Raw genomic sequence first — 10579 nt, 5'->3', positions numbered from 1 at the left:
TTTCAACCCAACTAACCTAGCCTTTTCAGAATTAGATTATGTTTATAAGCATACTAAACATTCATCTATGTCTAGAGTCTGCATGCATGCAATTCAAGAAGAACAAATTGAATGAATTAGTAAAATAGATCAGATCAAAGCTTCAACATTAATAGAAAATTAGAGTATCATCTAGTAAACCCAACCCAATGAGATTTAGCTCATGAGCTGATTAATCAAACCCAACTTCGAAATATCATTCAACATCTTAAACATTTAATCGCACAAAGAAGCAATGTTAAAGAAAATAAGGAAAAACATCATGTAACAGCCCATTTTCAGTGAAATCAGAACATTAGTATTGGGACCATAAATCTGGGGTCAAAAAATTTATTTTAATATTATTTTATGATCTACAGCATGATATTATTACCGTATAAAAATTCCGTTAAGAAATTTTAACGTTTACATGTTCAATTTGATAAAAAGGACTAAATCGCGTAAAGTGCAAAAGTTGATTTCTATTAGCTAAAAGTATTAAAGAGCTATAGAACTTTAAAGTGGAAGTCCTTATGTGTTAAATAGACCATTAAAGGTGATATTGGATGTGCATGGCTTGGTAATTGTGTAATTTTTAAAGTTAGGTAAGGGTAATTTGGTAAATAAGTAATAAATTAATAAATTAAATAAAACAAACAAGTTATTATCTTTATTTCTCTTCTTCAACCAATTTTTTAAAAAGAAAGGAGCCATGGAAGCTTGCTAATTTGGCCACCCTATTTTTGCTTGCATGTGAGTATCGTTTGTCCCGTTTTTAATGATTTTTATGTTTCTAGGATCGTTATAGTTTAATATAGCTAGCCCGAGGACTACTTTGTAAAACTATTGAAGCATTTGAGTTTTTCCATTGATTAATATCTTATGGTTTTTAAGTTTAATGGTAGAAAAATAATGGTTGTTAGATAAAGAACTTTTGTAAAGGAATTTTGGATGAAATTTTCAATTAGGGATTAAATTGAGAAATGTTATAATTTATGTGGTAAAGTGTAAAATTGTGAAATATATGGGCTGCTATAAATATGTTAATAGTTCGACTAGGCTTGGGTAGGGATAAAATTTAATGAATTTCATTTTTCAATCCTAAAGACTAAATTGCAAAGAATTAAAAGTTAGAGGCAAAATGGTAATTTTTCCAAAAATGTGCGTTGGAATAATTTGAATGTGATTTGTATTGAATTAGTTAAATTTGATTATATAGATCAAGAAAAGAAAAAGTATTGGATTAATCAATCGTTTTTCTTCGTACGTGTTTGAGGCTAGTTCATATATTTAATTAGCATTAAATTATATTTGATTTAAATGCTTTCATGTTATATTTTTGGTATTACGAGTCTATGAAAATATCCAACAAATTTTTGGCGACTTTCGGATCCCGTTTGAACCATAGGAAGGAATAGGATACCAATGACATGTCATTAGGGGTTACAGTGTTTTGGGTGTTGGTCTCGTACTTCTTACTGCTGGCTGAGTTTTCAGCATTTGTTGTAGTTTCTTGATAGCTTGTGTGAGCATCACTGTGTAACTACGTCTTGACTGACAGCTTGTGTGAGTAGACTCATATATGGCTCGAAAGAGAGCATTGATATGAGATATGAGACAGTAGTGGCTTCGACCACGTGTTGGCACATAGTGTGCGAGATTCCCATGTATCCGATATTATTCTAAGTTGTTCAAGGGGCACAGTTTTGTTACATGGTTATGAGTTTGATACAAACTAGCACAGGTATTTTCGTGAATTACATGGAAATGGTCTATATATGATATATGAATACATGGTATAGATGTTTCATGTATATGGAATTTAAATAGTTGTTGAACTTATATATGATTCTAGGTTTTTATATGACTACATGGCTAACTTGGTTGACGAATATGTGTTAGACTTTTGGGCCAAATTGAGTTGTGATATGCTTTGATTTACTTACCTAAATTGTGGTTAAATGATAAGTTAAATTTTTGGTTAAACGAACTTACTAAGCTTAAATGCTTACTCTGTGTTATTTTCCGTGTTTTATAATCGTTCGGTAGCTCGTTCGGGTTGGAAGCCGGTGGAGTTATATCACACTATCTATCAGCTAATTTGGTACTTTTGGTTATATAATTTTGGTTATAATGGCATGTATAGGTTATTTTGGCTAATGATAGCCTACGTGTTTTGTTATGTCTTTTGCCATTTGATTTGGCTTGTATTTTGGGTATATTTTTGTTATGTATATAGGTAAATGGCCTTATCATATTTGGTGTATAGTTATCATGTAAATGTTCTAATTTGTGAATTGATATTTTGGGTACCAAATAGTTGATCTTGGTAAGTGACATACATGTTAAGTTTTGGCACAATTATGCATATATGTGTTTGGTCATTTAGGTAAGTTTAGATACATAGTTGACATGTTTTTAAATGGTCACTTGAGGTGCCCATGGCCATCATGGTTGTATGTGATGATATTACATGTTTTAAGCTTGATTTTGGTTGGTTTTGCATGCCTATTTATGACTTGGTCATATGTAAATTGTTGTGTTTAGGTTGATATCAATGTGGGTGAGAAATAAAGCTTGAAAAATGGCCTATTTTTGTCCACACGGGCAGAGACATGGGCGTGTGTCTCTACCATGTGTGACACATGGCCAGGTGACACGACCATGTGTCCCCTATAACTTTTAAAGTACACAAGTTAGTAGGCTCACACGGCCTAGCACATGAGATTGTGGCTTGGACATGTGTCACAAATCAGTATGCTCACCATTTTTCACAAGGCCTAGCACACGGGCGTGTGGCTTGGCCGTATGACCCAAGTTAGTGACCTCACTAGTTTGGACTCGGGCTGGGGCACGGGCGTGTGTCCCCTACACCTTTGAAAAATTTCAATGTTTTTCTAGAAATTCTTTGAGTACCCGATTTAGTCTCGACTTATTTTTAATGTTTATTTTTGGCCTCGAAGGCTAGTATTAGGGACGATATGAATGAATTTGATTGGTTTCTAATATGAATGTGATACAAAAATGGAATGTCTATTTGTTTGATCTGTAAGTCCGGTAATGCTCCGAAGCCCTGTTCTGGCATTGGATACAGGTTAGGGGTGTTACACTTCAGGAAGCAGTCTTTCGCTGATCTAGCCTTCAACTGTGACATTGTAATGTTTTGCAGAGACATAGTTGACTGCCTTGATCCTCTTCCTCGCGTTCTGCTCTGTTTTTTAGCTACTACTGCTACCCTCTCTTTTTGCCTCCAAATCCTTCCTTTGAGAAAGGATTATTTTCACTCTCTTTATTTTCCAAATCTTCCTCACTTTTTATAAGGTAGATCTCCCTCTTAGGACACAAATTTTCCTCCCTCTTTTTTAGGTAGATCTTTTTGGTACAAGTACAACTGGCTAAGAGTGGCACGAATTGAGTGCTGACTCGGTGTCTTCTTGGAATTGACATGGCATTAATGTTTTCAATCTGTCCAACCTTGTGCCATGACAAAACTTAACTCATTTATTTCTTTTCCTCATTCTACACTTGCCATTCAAACACAAACAAATCCTTTCCACCCACAAGTAAAAGTACCATAATAACATTTAAAAACAATCCAAGCTTCATGATGCAATGTTCTAAAAATACTAATATAATATCCTAAAATTCAAATACATCTACTTAAGTACAAATAATTAAACAAGTCTAGAGGTCTGAAATATAACTATTTTCAAGAGTTATCACATCCCTAAACCTGAGTTATTGCTTGTCCTCAAGCAAAATATGAATGAATGCATGAACTGCCACAACCACATAATTACCTTAGTAATTTCAAACCATGTAAAGCATATTTTGTACTTAAATTCTCAACAATATACTATTTCTAAAAATGTGCTCAAGTTTCATAAGCTCGTTTAGTAAAATTAGTGCAGAAAATATTGCCTTAAAAATAAAAATTCTAATTACTCATGCAATTTTGACTATAGCAAGTACCTCCTAATGTACTTAGTTTATCTTTCATCTATATTTAGTTTCCTTTTTAAATCTGGCCTTGCATAAACTCAATTACATATATTTTTAATAGGGGATTCATCCTATCACATGGTTTCTTTACTTGACAATCTCAGTGGAGTATACACTAAATTGCCAAGTGTTCTATCATGTCACAATTTGAATGGAACGCACACATGAAGCTAAGGCTTTTGACTTAGAAGATGGATGGAGCAAACAACTACCTCTTTAGGTACTCAGCCTAGTATTACAGTGAAGTGCTCTTAAACTACTTTCTTATCCCTTTTTTTTAACACACTCTTACTTAAACTTGCTTTTCTAATCAATAGCATAATGAAGCAAACAAAGTATTGCTGACCTATTCGCCATTTTCAAGCATTGGAGTGTTTCATGGCATTTCTTTATAAAAAATTTCTTTAGTTTTATCATGTATTAATTATTAAGCATTGCCATATCACTAAACTTAGCTTCAAGAATCTTTAAGTCTATTAAAAGAAACTTACTATAAACTAATTGTAATTGGAATTAGTACATTCTACTTTTAGGGGTCAATTTTCAAGCAACCATCCTAAGCTAATCTCACCTAATTCACTGTCACAATTTTCTAGGTTTACTGAAGAATTAAGCTCTTCATCGAACATCATAAGCAAAAATATGCTCATCACAATCTAACAATCTTTTGCATTTATGTATGTTATGACAAAATGAACAAAAAAATGAATGTAAAAATGAACAAAAATACTAAAATGAACATACTTAACTAAGTACCTAATGCATCATATATGCACAAGACACCCCCAAACCAAAGGGATGCATTGTGCTCAATACATGAACAGAAAAAGAATCAATAATGGAAAAACATATATATATATATATATATAATGATATGACAAAAAAATGAATGCATGATGGAATGAAAAGAGAAACAAATGGAAAAAAAAATTGAATCCTTGGAGTGAATGTTTTTTACTTTAATTGGAGTGAATGGATTTCACGCAACATGTTTGTAACGGGACTTCCATTTCAATGAATGGTTTGGCACATCATCCTCTACATCATTAGATTTTGTGAGGTCATCATTAATCCTATTGATCTCACAATCTTGCTCATTCATTTGTTCAGTTGATGGAGGTGGGACAACTGTAGTTCCATCTGCAGGTGCAGTAGAAGGTGGGTTAGCTGTTTCTTCTTCGTCATTATCAGAGGCAATACCAACTGATTCAGTCTTGTCATCCTCCATAGGTTCCTACGCTTCTTGTCCTTGGAAACACAAAAATATACACACTCTTTCATGCCATTTTAAACTCAAATTCATGCAGTTTTGGTAAAAGTCTTGTCGAAAAATATATAATTATTATAAAGTAATTAAATTGTATTTAAAATATTAACATGTTTAATTTTACTTAATTTTATAATAAATTTTGATTAATTTTGATCCTTTTCGACAAATTAGCATAAATGGCTAAAAATGGCTCGACAAACACTACTAAAAGCACAAAACCAAGAAGCAATTTTGAAGCATCAAGGCGAATTTATTTTTCAGCCTAAGATGGTCCAAATTATGTGTACTAGTTCATAATATTAATAATTTTAATTTTAATCCAATTTAATTTGGGTTAAATAAATTATTGTTAATTAATTATGAAAAGGGGCACAGTTGAGCTCAACCGAGAAAACCCATCCAATCGAGCACTTGGTAGCCCAAAACTATCCCACATGCTAACCCAATCAGCTTCTTTGGCTAATTATTTTGCTTGCAAAATAGCTCTGGAAGACTCCAATTTGCGTTCAAACCCCTCCACTATACATACCTTCCAAGATTTGCCCCTACCTAAAAATAGCATGTTTGAAATCCTCAAATATGCCACTTCTATGGCCGGCCATGGAAGGAGTCTTTGGCTGCTAATTTTGGATATTTTTAGCATCCTTATCAACCTATACCCCTGAAGATGTAGTGGGATAGAATAAGGCTACTTGAAGAAAGGAAGCACCAAAAAGTTGAGATTCGGCACGACCAGGCAAAATTGGCCCTTTTAAAGTCTTTGCTCCATTCTTGTTACATGAAAATGAGCAAAGAGGGACACCTGTAATAGGTCATTTTTGCCTGGGCCCAACAAAAAAAACAAACCAAATAAATAAATAAATAAATAGTCCCAGTCCATTTACAGCAAGCCCAAACAGCCCAAACCCAAAATAAAAAAACCCTAGGTGGCCCGATAAGCCCAAAAACTTAAACAATGTCAGAAAACCGTAGCCTCCCTAACTGTCTTCAGCCGCTAGCCTCCTCACACGTGCCACCACCACCGCACGCCATCACACACTCGTCTGACACCTGCAAAAATTGAATGTTACAACAGGAAATGCACGCCAAGTAGTAAAAACAACAGACAAAAAGACAAAAAAAAAAGAAAACAAACAGTTTGTAATGGTCTATAAAAACAACAATAGGCATTTTGTATTTTCTTCTTCTTCTACGAATATACAATAAAAAATTAAAAAAAAACAGAATTAAGGTTAAAAGGTGTTTGCTCTTTTTTCTTTTCTGGTTTTTTCGTTTTCTGTTTATTTTTTTTATTATTTACTTTTTTAAATCTATTTTAATGAAAGAAACATAGAGTAAAAAGAGAAAAAAAACTTACCTGTTCTTCATTTTCTGCCTTCGGGAGCCGAAATGTCTCTTTGATTTATCTCAAAATTTGGTGGGTTTTTAGGCATTTCAACCCCAAATCGGGGTTCTACACGAAAAAGGAACAAAAAAGGTGGTTTTTTGAGTTTTCTGGCCACCGTGCACGGTGGCAAATGGCCGGAGCCATAGCCAAAGGGGAGTGCTGAGAGAGAGGGGAGAGAGTGTTTTCGAAATTTTTTTAGGAAAAGTAGGAAATAAATTGTTTTGGAGTTTTTTAACTTATATAGGATGCTAAAACGGCGCAGTTTTGGAGGGTTCAGAAAGCCCCCACAAGGCTAGGATCCGCGTGTTTTCTAGCGCATGGGTTATTTACGCGCATGGTCCCTCCGCTTTTGCGACGCATTGCAATTTGGTCCTTGTTTGTTTTTTTCCTTAAATCTCGTCGCATAATTTTATGATTGCTTCACTTTGGTCCATATTGAAATGTTGCGCATGGTCCCTCATTCTTTGCGCCCGTCACATTTTGGTGCAATTTTGTCTAGTTATTTATTTCAATTTAGGCTCTTAATTCTGTTTTAATTCTGATTTAGTCTCATGTTCAATTAATATCAACCCTTTATAATTATATTTTTGTTCATATATCCATTTCTTTTTTCTTTCTTTTTTACTATTTTCATATTTTAAAATTCATATTAGACTCTTTTTTTTCACATTTTGCTAATTTTGCTAGTATTATTTTTATTTTTAATTTTATCATTATTATTATTCCTTGATTTTTTTATGTTAATATTAAAGTAGTAATTGTATAATTATTGTCACCATCATTATGAATTGTTTTTATTGCCATGTTCATATTATTGTCATTAACTAACATGTCATTTTATTTTTAGTATATCATTATTCTATTTTCATACACTAGCATTTTATTTTATTTCATTATAATCATATCTTGAATCGGGCTTAGACACATTTATTCATTGTTGTACTCCAAACAAAATCAAAACACCTCGTTCAAAGTATTGTACTTGCTATTATTCAAAAAAAAGGAAAATTTTCAAAATAAGGCAATGTTCCGTAATTGGAAATTTGAAAAGGTCGTTCCCTAACTTACGGGGTTTTGAGTTTCTCGATAAATCTAAATAGACGGATGTTTTTCTAGCATGAAATTTTAATTAAAATATTCTCGAGAATAAAAAATCATGTTCTAACTTACGAAATATGATTTCTTTTTACAACCGGGATAATTGAATTCCTGTCAAAATAAATAACTTTTCCGATGTTTATTCTCGTTTCGAGAATTTAAGACATTGTGTCCTAACTTACGGGACATAATTCTTTTTCCCAATTAATGTGAAATAGGCCATTCTCTAAAAAAATTTCAATTTTCAATTTTCAATTTTCAATTTCAATGTTTTAACAAAGGATCGTTTTTTTTAATCTCTTCAAGATTTTCAATTTTCGACACTAAGACCATAATTAATCAACTAGGTATCAATTTTGGGCACATCGAGGGTGTTAATCTTTCCGCGTACGTAACCGAATCTCAAATTCTTTTTCTCAAATTTCGTAGACCAAAATAATTATTTTAGTAAATCAAAATATCTTATTAAAACAATTAAATTATGAGGTGATCTGATCCCACCTCATAAAAAAGGATTAGTGGTGGCTCCATTTTCGTTTTTAAATAAAAGTCGACCTTTTTACAAAAAAATGGTTTCGACAGCTTGGCGACTCCGCTGGGGAACTAAAAATAAGAGAGTCAAGCCATGTGTTGATCACTTTTTGTCTTTTTGTCGAAAATTGAAAATTTTGTTTAAATTTACGATCATTTTGTTGCAGTTCATCCGTTTTGTTACGATCTTCATCATTTTGGTTTATAATCGCTTTACTAGTTTGAATTTTTGATATGTTTCTGCACATTGCATTACATGACCGCTCGAGTATGAGTGAGGAACTATTCCTTCGTGAGGTATTCACCTCCGTGCAGGATAGTGGATTGCTTTCGGGATACATCCGTACCTATGTCTTCGTGAGATTTTCATCTCCATGCAACCATAGGGAAATGTATCTCCCTGAACTGAACTCGGTCTATATGAGCCTATAATGGGTGAGGATCGAGAAATCTGCCAGTTCAGGTACCCTTACTTTAGAATCGAACCGCATATAGTGGGCCCCAAAAGCCTACCCTAGGTAGAACCACATCGAACCCCTAGTGGTCACCCAAATAGGTGCCTTGTTTATTATTCCTTGCTTACTTTAGCTTTGTATAATGTATTGTCCTACTTTGTTTTGCTTTGACTGTGATTGCATTGCATTTTCATCATAGAAAAAAGGTGTTGATTCACGTTCAGTTGCTAAATAGAGAGTTTGTCATGAAAAATGGATTTTGTGATAAAATGAAAGACAATACGGTCGTCCGAATACAGTCCGAGAAAAGGTAGCGAGGGAAGGGTGATAGTCCGATGAATGAGTACACAACTTTGTTTCTTTGCTTGAGGATTCAAGCTAACAAAGATTATTCAAGAGCAGAAAACGTTCTAACTTTCTTAAAGAAGCTAACGAGCATCGCAAGGATGAGCAAACAATGGGTTGTAGCTTGGATCAAGCAAAAATGAGGTAGATAAGGCACCCCTTTGGAGACTTCGCGAGATTCAATCTTAACAAACGGGTATAAGGAAAGGGATTGATGTCTTCACTTTGAGTATTAGGGTAAGGTCATATATGTAAATATTTGTTTTATGCAAAGAGATTTGTTTTCTAGTAAAGTTGTTCTAATAGAATTGAATCCGAATCAATGTATCTTTTTACATTCATTCCATCCATCTGCATTACATTTCATTGCATGCATTAAATTTCACAAAAGGACCCTAATTAATTGAAATTGTTACAGTTACCCTGGAAACTAACGAAAATCCACCAACTAAATATCACTACAGTACCCGCTGCAAAACCAAAGAAATGGATCAAAGATTAGAAAGATTAGAACAAGTACAGAAGGATATACAAGATCAGTTGCAAGTGCCGCTGCAAGAGCAATTAGCCAAATTTCAATAAGACATGAGGGATCAGATGCTAGAATCCCAAAGAAATATGATGAGCCAATTAATACAGTTACTGGCTGGAAGGCTTGAAAAAGGGAAAAGCCCAGTGGTCAACTCTGGGGATGATAATGAAAACGTTGTCTATCCCCCAGGTTTTACCTTGATAAGTGTCCAGGCCCAACCAGATGCTCGTCCACACGGGCCACTCATTGTTATTAGACCCCAACAATATCAGACCGGTACCTCAGCACCAATGAACTACCCAACAGGCTCAGGTTCCAATCCGAGGAATAGTCCAACCAACCTTGTAGTTTCTAATCTAGACGAAATATCAGAAATAGAAAAAGCAAAGGTGGAATTGCCAAAACAACTCGAAGATCAATACTGGTGGTTGGAGGAAAAACTCAGAGCAATGGAAAATTTTGATTACCATTGCTGTGTTGACGCCAAGGATCTGAGTTTGGTCCTAGATCTAGTACTCTCACCGAAATTCAAGACTCCAGAATTTGAAAAGTATAATGGGACTAGTTGTTCTGAAGCTCATATCATGATGTTCTACCGAAGAATGAAAGGATACATTAATAATGATCAATTATTAATTTACTACTTCTAAGATGTCTAATTGGGTCGGCTGCCAAATGGTACAACTAGCTAAGCCGTGTCGAAATCCACTCATTGAAGGACTTGGCACAGGCTTTCATGAAGCAATACAGCTATGTAACAGACATGACATCTGACAGAACTACACTGTAGAACATGGAAAAGAAGCAAAATGAGAGCTTCAAGCAATATGCCCAAAGATGGAGAGAGGTGGTGACACAAGGCCAACCACCACTTCTGGAGAAAGAAACCATGATGCTTTTCATAAACACTTTGAAAGCCCCATTCATTAACCACATGTTGG

The sequence above is a fragment of the Gossypium hirsutum genome, chromosome D08 (assembly GCF_007990345.1).
Source record: "Gossypium hirsutum isolate 1008001.06 chromosome D08, Gossypium_hirsutum_v2.1, whole genome shotgun sequence".
Taxonomy (NCBI): Eukaryota; Viridiplantae; Streptophyta; class Magnoliopsida; order Malvales; family Malvaceae; genus Gossypium; species Gossypium hirsutum.
The sequence above is the reverse complement of the archived record's forward strand: the minus strand, read 5'-3'. Positions refer to the sequence as shown.